Below are 11,471 nucleotides of genomic sequence, written 5' to 3'. Positions count from 1 at the left end.
GAATATGCATTTAAAGCAGCCTAAGATTATTTTGGCAATGTTGTATTCTTTATATAGTTTTCTTTTTTTTTAATGTTATGAAAACGAAACACTTATCAAGTAATTTGTTTATGCAATGTTTATAAATATCAGCATTTTTTTGAAAGTCCTTTAAATGTTGTGAATTTTAAGGTTTCTTATCAAAAAGAAACTTGATTTTTTCCTTATGTTTTCAAAAATAATAAAAATGTACCATGTGCTAAGCATACAGTAAATCAACTGGATTTTAAATTGCATTAACCATTTTATGAAAACTGAAATAAACAGGAGTAGTAGAAGAGTTTAAAATACATAAGCTTAAGTGTAATTTCTTCTTATTTTATTGTTTTTGTCCTTCATTCACTCCCCTAGTTTAAATTTTCCTAATCCAAATATGTGCTCTTATTTTCTTACTGAGACCTACCTCATGCTTTTGAAAGGAGAGCCCACAGATGGAAAATATAATGATATTTATATAATAGGGATCCAATTCTAGAAATTGCAGTATACTTTATAATATATTTGATTAAAAACCAGAGCATTGTATTCAGTTTTAAGTCTTACTATAGTAAATAATTTTCATACTTGTAAGAAGACATCTTCTATTGTGAACATAAGAGCAAATGCTTTGTCTTGAAGTCAAACACAGAATATAGTTTGCTATATTGCACGCTGTCATTACCTGTGAATTCATATACCACCTGAAATTCATGAAGAGATGACAGTCTTATCTACTCCTTTGAACAGGGATCCTCTTCTGTTAGTCTCTTCAGGCCAGGACAAATCATTCTAGGTAAATCTACAGTGAAGACAGTACTTTGCATTACACAGAAGTAGTTATAAGTGCCTTTGATTAAACAGGAATCAGCATTTTAAATTAATCTTTTCCTACAGGATATGCTAGTAGTATTAAATCCTACTGTGTAATACAAATTTAGCATTAACCCTTCTCCATAAATGGTATCTAAGAAAGGTACTTCCACAGCTACTCACCGAATTATACTCAAATATCATTGTCCTAGAAACTCCCTGTTAGTATCCCTGGGATTCCAAAGAGAAATGAAACAGCAAGAGTGGTACGCTAGATTAATTGCAAAGTATTAGTTCTATACGGGGGAGATGCTTATGCTTGTTTTGGTTGTGTTTACTAATCATAGAGTGGATTTAATGAAAAAATATCTATATCTTTTTACATCTCCTTTGTCCAAAGTGGAAGGAAACTTTTAAGGAGTTTCCAGGAAATGTATAAAAGAATAGTTTGAGTTGGAGGAGGCCTTTAGATAGACCTAAAACTCACACCTGCTCTCCTGAGAAGCTAAATCCTGTTCACAGTGTCTGTGGACAATATCTATCAGGACAGACTAAATCAATTCTGAGCTCAGAATACCGTCTTAAAAAAAAATGGAATAAGAATATAAATATCCTTATTCAGGAGGAACTGGAGTCCCTCCAGGATTACTGAGCTTGGTGCTGCCAGTGACGTGTATGGACAATGTAGTCAGGATTTAAGCCTGGAACAAGTCTTGATCCTGGATTTTAGTGAAAACACTCCCTGGTCAAATGATATTCAGATGAAAGATAGCAGATATTTGCTGCTATTCAGGTTTCCCACTCTAAAAATGCAATAAAGTGTTCACATGGTTCTTCATCTGTGTGTTCCCAGTGTGAGCATAAAAGGGATTTCATCTGTTCAGAACTGGTTATCAGATAAACCAGTTAACCAGAGAAACTGTAGAGAAACAACTCAAATCCCTAGCAGAGATAAGAATAGCTGACACACCTCACAGACCAGACAGGCTGCTCTTTTTACATCTGCAGTGTTGATTTTGACGATTTTGACAACAGCATGTGACTCTGGAAGATAGACCTGACCTATTCTTGTATAATTTTCATGGGTAGTTTTTTTCAAAGGCTAGCACCCTCAATGCAAAGTTTATCACTCGCCAAAAAAAGAAATCTTATCCTAGAAAAAAACATGAAGTGGATTGCAAGAGCTGTACTCTAGAAAGTCTTTGAGGCCAGTTGTGGTAGTGTGTTGTTAAGTTTCTTGTGTTATTCCCCCAATTTATGTATTGTTCTCCCCTATTATGTGTAAAATGGTTTCGTTCCCCCTTCTTTCCCGCCACCGTTAGCCTGCCAGCTAAGTTGCTATAGCAACCGCTATTCATAGTTGCCGATATGTAATTGCTCCTCCCCTGGTTTCCCTTATAAGTGAAAGTTGTTTCCTCCCTGTCCAGTCAATCACTCCCTTCCTCCTCCCAGGTTTCGAGAACCTTCTCCTCTCTGGAGATGGTGGTTGGCTGGGGTCCCAGGACACCTCCTTTACCTTTTGATTATTGGTCTCCATGGAGTGTCAGTTCTGTGAAGTTCATCCCCTCACCTTTCTCGATTGGCTCCGCCTGTACCCACCCCCCTGCTTTATAATCCTGTTTTCACCCCCTATGATCGGAACTTTTTCCCGGATGGTTTCCCGGTGTTTGGATGCGGCATCACCTTCAATAAACCGATGTTTAACCCCCGGGAAATGGTCAGCTCCGTTCCTCTCCTATACCAGCGAGGTACGCCAGTCCGCAGCCAGCACAGCTCGAGGCCATCAGACGCCGAAGGGTGCTGGCCAGGAATTGCAGAGGGGCGTCGGCCTTTCGCCCTCAGCTAGTCGGATTCTAAACTTCGGGCCACATACGTTCCCCTCTGCAGCCAGTAATCTCCCAGTCACATCATTTGCAGTGCATATCAATTGTGTATTTCCTAGAATGTACTCCCCCAATTTGTTATGACAGACTGAAGTCTGGCAGACAAAATATAGAGGAGACCATGGATTTTATCATGCAGAGTACTGTTTCTGGTAATCCCAAGCAAGCAGTTTGGGATTAGTATGGTTCAGAGGCTAATTGAAGGAGATGCATAATCTGGAATAGAGCCATGCTTTTCTCTTAAACTGAGGACTCCTTTCAATTCCCTGTGAGTTAAGCTTCCAGTTTAGGACAAAGTGCAGTGGAAGACAGATGTTGATCTGAGTATAAGTAAATCAACCACATAAATATGTCAAAGTTATACTCCTTATGCATGACTGACACTCCAAGCCCTGCAGCTGCAATGTCAGAGATTCATGTAGAGTGACAACTAGTGGCTTCAGGGGTTTCAGCTGTAAGAGAACTGTGCCCTGCCCAGGATAGTATGTGCTTCAGAAGAGCAAGTATCTTGGAGTCACATGAGGCTAAAAGAGTCAATTATCTGGTAGGGAAGGATTTGGAGCTGGCCATCACAGAGAGGGTCTAATGTGAAAAGAATGGAGAAATGGGGGATTGTGTAGTGCCACTACCAAAACAAATGTCTCAAACTGGCAATAGAAAACACATCTGAGCAACTGAATGCAAGAAATCAATTGCTCTTTCTAGACTTGCCAAGTTACCTGCCCACAGAAATGTCAGGTTTTTTGGTGATTTTGGTTTTAGTGCTCAGCAGAAGAAATCTCTGTCTTCATCTTTTAAATGTCTGAGGTGTGTTCCATAGCTTGACTCCACTACTAGAAACTATAGGAAAACCCCCTGAATTTAAGCAAATAGAAGTGGATTCCTTACTGGCTGGGGTTACTGCTTCTGCAGAGGAGGTCACTGAGCAATGCATTAAAAAATGAGGCTGTGTTGGTTTTAGGCAAGCAATAGCACAGAAATAGGAGGGAAAAAAGTGACTAAACACATCCTCAAGGTTATGTGATATGTAACAGACACTCTGCAGAAAATAAGGATTACTACTCCTCATGCACTGACGCTGGATATCACAAACCTTTGATCTGGTGTGTAATCCCGACTGGCAGCCCATCTGTACACTGTTTGCTCTTTTCCTGAATCACTTGCCTCAGTGTCCCAGTGCTGGTTCCCCAGTACCCATTTGATCACAAGAAACTCATGGCAATGTCTGGCTTCTTACCATTACAGTTTATCATAAAATAATTATAAAAGTCATATTGGTGATGCTTACAAAGTGCCTGTAAAAACACATCAAGTAAGGTATTCTGCTCTCTCTGCTACCTACTCCTTTATATAGAGTGTACAAGTGCCGAATCCATAAAGAGCTTGCCATGGCCTGTGATTAATAGAAATACAGAGAATGAAATAGAAATAGAACTAGAACTAGAAATACAATGGCTAGTTTAACTTCAGACACAAATTCCATCACAGGACTTGATCCAAATCCTGGGTCAGATTTTCAAAAGTTTTTCCTGGGATCAGGGAGAATTCACAGTTTGGGCACCAGTGTGTACCACAAACTTATGGCCTGGCTAGACTTGACAATATGAACAGTGGCTGAGAAGAAGCAAACTGGGATGTTTTAGGCAAAGGGTAGCTTGATGTGATGGGGTCTGCCCTATGAAACTTAAGGGACACAGCTCAGTTGGTCATGGCATGGAGCTGTGTTGGTATTCTAAAGGCAGCAAGCTTCTCCATTCTTTTCTGTGGGGAGTTCCCAGTCCCAGAGCCATTGCTCAGCAGTGTTGCCTCCTGCCTGTGAGCACTTCATGAGGCTGACACCCCTGAGCTGTGCAGCTGGGCAGGGCCAAGTGCAGCAGGAAGCCCTCTGCCCATCGTGCCCCATCTCCAGGGTGCCTTGTTTCCACTGACCACAGGAGATCTCTGCACTACTGCAGTGGCTTAAAGTCTTTAAACCCTCAGAGTCTTCATTTCTGGCCCCATGAGTGCCTTCAATCTCACCATGTTACCCAGCTCTCCCCAGGCGTTCCTCCTTTCTCCCTGGGAGCTGAGCAGTGGGCTGCAGGGGACAGATACCACATAAAACATTTTTAGTCATTCAAGTTCATTTCCCACAGAGGCCAGGCCATGCTGGGTGAGCTGTCCCTGCCACGTTCCTCGCTTGGCTCCTGCCATGGCCTGACAGTTCTGCACCTCTCCCTTGCACCAGAACCGGCCTGGGAGTCTGTCAGCTGGACAGGAGGACGATGAGATACCAGCTCCAGGAAACAGTTCCTGAAAATTTTCAGCAGCCAGCAGCCTGCTTGGTTTCTCTTTTTCCCTGTTTTCTTTCCATAAGGCTTATTTGCTGTTTTCAATTGCCATGTTTATTTGTTGCTGAAGCCTTGGCAGCACTTTATCTGCTGGCTCAAGTTTGTGGTAACAGTCATGACCACAGCAGTCAGATGAAAAGTGAATATTGAAATGCTGGCTTGAGTTGGAAACATCAAAACCAGGGAGGCAAAAACAATACTGAAACCTGTCAGAAGTTTACAGCTATGAAACCTTAAAGGAAAAGCAGTTAGCTCTGGACAGTGTGTAGGAAGCTAGGAGAGAATTGTTTAAGGATTTTATGTCTGTCCATCATATTGATCAAAGAAAACATGCTAAGAGATAATCGAAAGCAGGATGTAGTCTCCCAAAACCTTTCCTGGCAAACAATTGTTTAGCTTGATCCTTGAAATATTCCAGCAATGACAATTCCACAGCACCCTTAAGTAACCTGCTTCAGTGCTTCATTACACTTAGAGTGAAGAAAGCCTTTCCTGATGCATTGCACTGCTTCTTGGTACTTCCCTCTGCTGTCTTTCTGTCTGTTCTAATGGAATACTTTGGTTCTTTCTTTATGTGGCTCTTTTGAAGGTCTGAAGATCTCTTTTTGGTGTCTTAAAACTTTGAGGCAATTTGGTTTGTTTCATATCTATCACTTGTTCATGACTCAGTTCCAAAATACGTTTCTATTTCCCAAAATTATTTCACTGATGTACATTCATTATAAAATAATTTGAGCTGCATATTTTTAAAGCTGCTCATTGATATAAATATTTTCCTATGAACTGAAAGCAGCTGTGAACCACATTGATAAAATTAATAAAGTAAAAATTATCATGTACGAATTGACCTTGACTGTTACACAGTCTACACATGCTTACACATTCCCCTAGTGATTTTCCTGATATTAGTTATAAATTCAGAGCTGGGTTAATGTTTTGGCAAAATATTCAGAGATTCCCAACTTGGCTGACTAATGAGCACCAAAACCAGATGTTCATCCTGACATTTCAAAGTAACAAATACACTTACGGCACATTTAGCAAAAGCAACAGAAATCAATATTTTTAAACTGTAAAGCAGACTACAAAAAAGAAAAAAAAAAAGTGGGAGAGGACCTGTCTACTTTTACCCAACGACAAGGTGAAATTTTTAGAATTTCCTCATTTTCTGAAAAGCAGAGCAAAACACTTCCTGACTTCCAGCAATACATGAGAAAAAAAGAGAAACCACTCGTTTCTCCCTGTAGTCAGTTCACACACGAAAACAGAAGGAAGACATGCATGGAAAACTTCTAAACATCCTATCTTCTGATGGTCATGGAAATACTTGGAATTTGCTTTGGTGAGGACAGAAGTCTAGTTTCAGATAGAAAGAGGAGTGCATCATGACCTTAAATATCCAGTTAATGGCTTTGATTCTTCTGTTTTGAAGGAAAGGACCTAAATCACTGCCAAGTTAAACTGAAATCAGAGAACTTTCCACATCAGCTCATCAAGGAATGAACATGCTGCTGTCTGCTTGAGGCTGCTGGGTCCGGCACAAGGAGGAAACATCCATTCTTGTCTCATCCTTCAGGCTTTAAAATGACTCTGTAAGAAACACTTTTAACCAGTTGCTTCTTAAAATTTTCCTCACATAAGCCTGTGTGGATTGAGTAGTCTTCTGGCTTCTTGTTATTGTCAGTCCTAATCCTGCCATATTTTTAAGGGCTCTGCTGTTGTTAAGCACTGTGCCAATACCTCTCAAAAGCTACAACTCTCAGCTTTCCAAACACAGCGGTAAATTTGTAAGTAATGTTTTCAGTCATGCCAAAAGGACTTGGGCTCTAAGCCAGAAACGACTTAGAGATGTATGTTTGTACTGGCAAAACCATTTAATCCTTCATTCAGCCTCACTGAGAGTCTGCCTGTGCTTCTACATGCCAAAGGGCAAGAGACAGGGAAGATACATCCTTGCAAAGCTTTCAGTTCATCCTTCTTTTAGCATGTTGCTGAGCTGCTTTGCACACTTGGGCGTAATCAGGCACAAGAACAGTGTTAGAAATACACACACATCTGTCTCTCCCTGACAGGAACACTCAATTCTTTGTGAGATTTACTGTGAGAAGAGCAAACGTTTTGGGACAATGACTTCTGGCTTTTCCCTGCCTGGTTCTTGGTGCCTAAGTCATTTATTTGCAGAGCAGATCTCTCAAAGCTGACAGATCCTGATCGCACTAAGCCGATGAAATAAATGCACTTTGCTGCCAACTAAGGAGATATTTCTCAGATAATCCAGTCTACTGGCAGGACAGAGTCTCTCGAGAATTGTATCCCAAAGGCATTCCAGCTAATTCGGTGCATGAACTTGCATGAGCTCCAGGTGACAGCTGAGACAGGGCACATCAGCGCCATGGGAGCCACACTGTGAGCTGAAATCCCCCCAGAGCCAGTGCCCCAGGCTGGCACAGAGAGGTTCAGCTGGGTGCAGGGGGATGCTGAGAACAGCAGCCACAGAAACAGCTCAGCTTCCCTGTATTCAAATGTCTCCTCCCATTCCATGCCACAGTGCCTGACGTCCCCCCAGAATGCTCCTACACTAGGAAAGCAAGGCTCATGAAGATTGTTAGCAAAGGTGTGAGAAGTGGGCTTCTGACACTGTCTTGAGCTATTTTCCAAGAGTAACTGGATCTGTTTTTCCTCCACAGCTGCACATACTTCAGTGCAAGTTTATGCATGAACATTCATTTAGGAGTAAGAATTTCCTATCTTGACTTAATTAAAGTTACTTAAAAAAAAATAAATCCCCTTAAATTAAGTCAAGAGTCTTTTGTCCTCATGTAGCTTTGTACCAGGGTTGCTGGAAGTGCAAATTAAACCAGATGTAGTCAGTTCAGTACCAGTGTATGTGATGAGGAAATGCTCCTGTGAGATGATCATCTGAGGATTTTGCAATACATTTCTCCTCAGCAGTCACAAGCAGCAAAACACTTCAAGGCCTAAGCCACAGTAGCATGGTTGGATGACAGAGTCCATAAACAGCTTGCCATAGCCCGTGATTAATAGAAATATAGAAAATGAAATAGAAATATAAATAGAATGGCTAGCTTAACTGCAGGCATAAATCCCATCACAGGACTTGACCCAAATCCACAGGAGTTTTTCCTGGCATCAGGGAGAATTCACAGTTTGGGCACCAGTCATGGCAATGCCTGGCTTCTTGCCATTACAATTAATCAGAAAATAATAATAAAAGTAATACTTTTACTTGATTATGCTTTGTAAGCATCCCTTGGTGATGCTTACAAAGTGCCTGTGAAAACACATCAAGTAAGGTATTCTGCTCTCTCTCCTACCGACTCCTGTACATAGAGAGCTGTTATTTCTCAGCCCATTGGCTGCTCATTCTTTTATATGGAAAAAAGACATTCGAACTCTTCGTCTAAAGACAGCAAAAATTCTGGAGGCATGCAGCAACTAACATTTACTAATCTTCTAAGAGCAGTTTCTCTTTGCTGGTCTCAAAAGGAATGACAGAGAAGGTTGAAGGGCCAGCTTCTCGGGCCAGATTTAAAAACCACTGTTCTCTTCATATGCCTACATAGGCATTTACACTAGCAGATATTCCCATGTTGGAACACCATGTGAACAGAGACGTGATTTATACCTGTAAATTCTACCCTTTCAGATTTCCATTTGGCATGCACACAGAAATGCAAGCCATTGGGAGGTGTGGGTGGTAGGAGAGAAGCAAGCAAATAAATTGTCTATTCCTCTCTGAGGGGGGTTATCACTTTCAAGCCCATGTTCTGATAAGACTAATTAGCAGTAATATACAATGAAGGGACAGGGAAGATAGGAAAACTTTAACCCCCAGGAAAATATACATAACTCGTTGTTATGGTTAATATGCAGGTTTCTTTGGCTGATATCTTCAACAGCAGAGTTATAATACTTAAAGAAAAACATGTGCCATCTTTTAAGTGTTCTATGATTTAGCAAAGTCCCAGGACCTAGAAGCAGAGAACTGTCCAATCCCATTTACCTTCGTGTATCATTCTGACTCCTTTGCTGTTTGTTAAATTTTGAATTAAGCTCAAATGACCTGACTTCCTTGAGGCTAAAGTCACCTCAGCAGTTATATTAAGGCTCTCAACACTAAACAAAACTGTTCCTGTTCCAAGAGGAATGAACAGGAGGCTGAATTAAACAATGACTATAGACTATCTTTAAGTGATTAAATGTTTAAAATCATCAGTGGCAAATTTTCTGGGCTTTCTTTTAGCTGTTTGAGGAAAAGCTATCATAGTCTTCTCAGAGAAGAAACTGGTTGTTTGGCAGGACTTAGCGGAGAGTCCTAATTGAACATCATGTGTTTATTTTCATTTAAAACCTGTCTTTGTGGAAGGTGGCATTAGATGGTAGTTTCTTCTCAGATTACCTTCATGTCCTTTTTCTTCTATAACCAATCTCCTTCAGATTCTCTTCTCATAATTCCTGGCTCTCCCTTATGACTCATGCTCTCAAAGTCAAAAGGATTTTTGTTTTGCAATTTTCCTACCATTCTCCAGTTAGCTAAATTGTATAGTGACTTCTGGGATTAAATTAGTCACCAAATTTACAAGCTGGAAGGCCTAAGTTGCTTTTTCATTGTAAAATGGCAATTTTCAGGCAGCTGAAAAGGAATTCTCAGAGCCACACAAAGATCTGAAATTCTGAAAACAGGAATAGTTCTCTGCTTCAGACATCTCCATCACCCTGCCTTCCTAAATCACCTGATAAAGGTGCCATTTGTTGCTCACTTGCACAGGTTGCTGACTGTGGCACCTCAAACATTGCCACTATCACATCTTTGAATTCAAAATCAGGAGGCAGAGCTGAGAGGGACATAAGTAATCAGAAGTATGCATTAAAGTAAAATAATTTATCCAACCAGGCTTCACTTAATTCCCCACTTTGAGATCTTAGGAGGAAGTTGTGATCCCCATTCTCATCTGCCTACTGAGAAAGGAAACAGCAGTGCCTCTGGCAATGCATTCAGCTTGATTGCCTGCAGGAACTGCTTCCTTGCAGGTGCTTTTCTGAACGTCTGCCAGACTACAGCACTGGAGATATCACAGGTGGGCCTTCCTTTTGGGCCCCAATTTAGTAATTTAGTTTATTCTAAATTACCTTCCAAAATGCATATCAAAAAAGAGCTGTGAAAGGCTAAGGCTTCCCTTTACTTTCTTGCTGGGGAGGAGAATGATTCCATTTCCAGAGTCCTCACTGGTGCCCTTCCTGAACACTGTTACCTTCTTCCCCCTTTTTTCTCTTGCTCTTTTCAAGTGTCTGGTCAAATCTGCAAGGCAAAAAAATGCTTTGTGAGTGTCCATATTAGCTGCTGTGAGGAGAGGGTGGAAAGGGTATGGAACAGGATGGAGTAGGATCTATTGTCTCTGTTTCTGGTACTGGAAAAGGAATGGCAACAGGGAGGTTTCCTTAATTGGAGATTTCAGAAACACATATATAGAGAGAGAGAGTTCATATTTATTCTGAAAATAGAAGCAGTCAGAAGACATGGAAAGAAAGAGCATGAGGTGGACAATGTTTTAAATATTTGTATTTCCTTCAAGCACTTTGAATATGTTCTCATTAAGGGTGCAGTAGAAGTTTCCAAATCTGATACTAATTTTTGAACTTGCAAGTTAATGCTTCAACACCTCTATGACACAGGTTATAGTTTATTAAACAACCATTAGTTGTGAATTTCAAGTAGATATTATTCACGCTTTTATCACATATACATGAAGACATAATTTTTTGCTTCACTTTTTTCTTATGGGGCTGAGTTTTTAATTGTAAAGAATACACGTGAATTTCAATTTTTGGAACCAAATAATTTTCTAGTACTTACACTGAATTCTTGAAAGTCAAAACAAAGACATGAATAACAGAAAGCTAAATTCTGAATAATGACTTTTAATATTGTTTCTGGTGGTGCTGGGACTGGAAATGGACAGGTTTCAAATCAGGTCTTTAAATCCACATCTATCCGGTGGGTGGTCCAGTGTTAGAGAACAGAATCACTGAGGTTGGAAAAGACCTCTGAGATCATTGAGTTCAACCATGAACCCAGCACTGCCATGCTCACCACTAACACTGTCCCCAGGTGCCACATCTCCCTGCCTTTGTACACCTCCAGGAATGGTGATTCCATCACTTCCACGGGTAGCCTGCTCCAGCTCCCAACCACGCTTTCAGTGAAGACATTTTTCCTGATATCCAATCTAAACCTCCTCTTGTCCTATTGCTCTTTACCTGGGAGAAGAGGCCGATCCGCAGGTGCAGCACCCTCCTTTCAGGCAGCTGTAGAGAGCGATAAATCGGGTCCCCCCCCCGAGCCTCCTTTTCTCCAGGCTGAACCTCCCCAGCTCCATCAGCTGTTCCTCAGCAGATTTGTGCTCCAAAC

At 40.9% G+C, this 11,471-nt stretch overlaps 1 long non-coding RNA gene across 1 annotated transcript in view; it reads right to left on the bottom strand.

The window, feature by feature from the left end:
• LOC141728132 (uncharacterized) overlaps positions 1–11,471 on the bottom strand; it is a 46,848-nt gene that overhangs the window by 18,877 nt on the left and 16,500 nt on the right. Inside the window, exons 3-5 of the long non-coding RNA XR_012578845.1 lie at positions 10,193–10,361; positions 7,921–9,897; positions 701–817 (exon numbers count right to left, since the gene is read on the bottom strand). This is a non-coding gene — a long non-coding RNA (uncharacterized LOC141728132). The remainder of the gene's footprint in view (positions 1–700; positions 818–7,920; positions 9,898–10,192; positions 10,362–11,471) is intronic.

The sequence above is a fragment of the Zonotrichia albicollis genome, chromosome 1 (genome assembly GCF_047830755.1).
Source record: "Zonotrichia albicollis isolate bZonAlb1 chromosome 1, bZonAlb1.hap1, whole genome shotgun sequence".
Classification (NCBI taxonomy): Eukaryota; Metazoa; Chordata; class Aves; order Passeriformes; family Passerellidae; genus Zonotrichia; species Zonotrichia albicollis.
The sequence above is the reverse complement of the archived record's forward strand: the minus strand, read 5'-3'. Positions and strand labels throughout refer to the sequence as shown.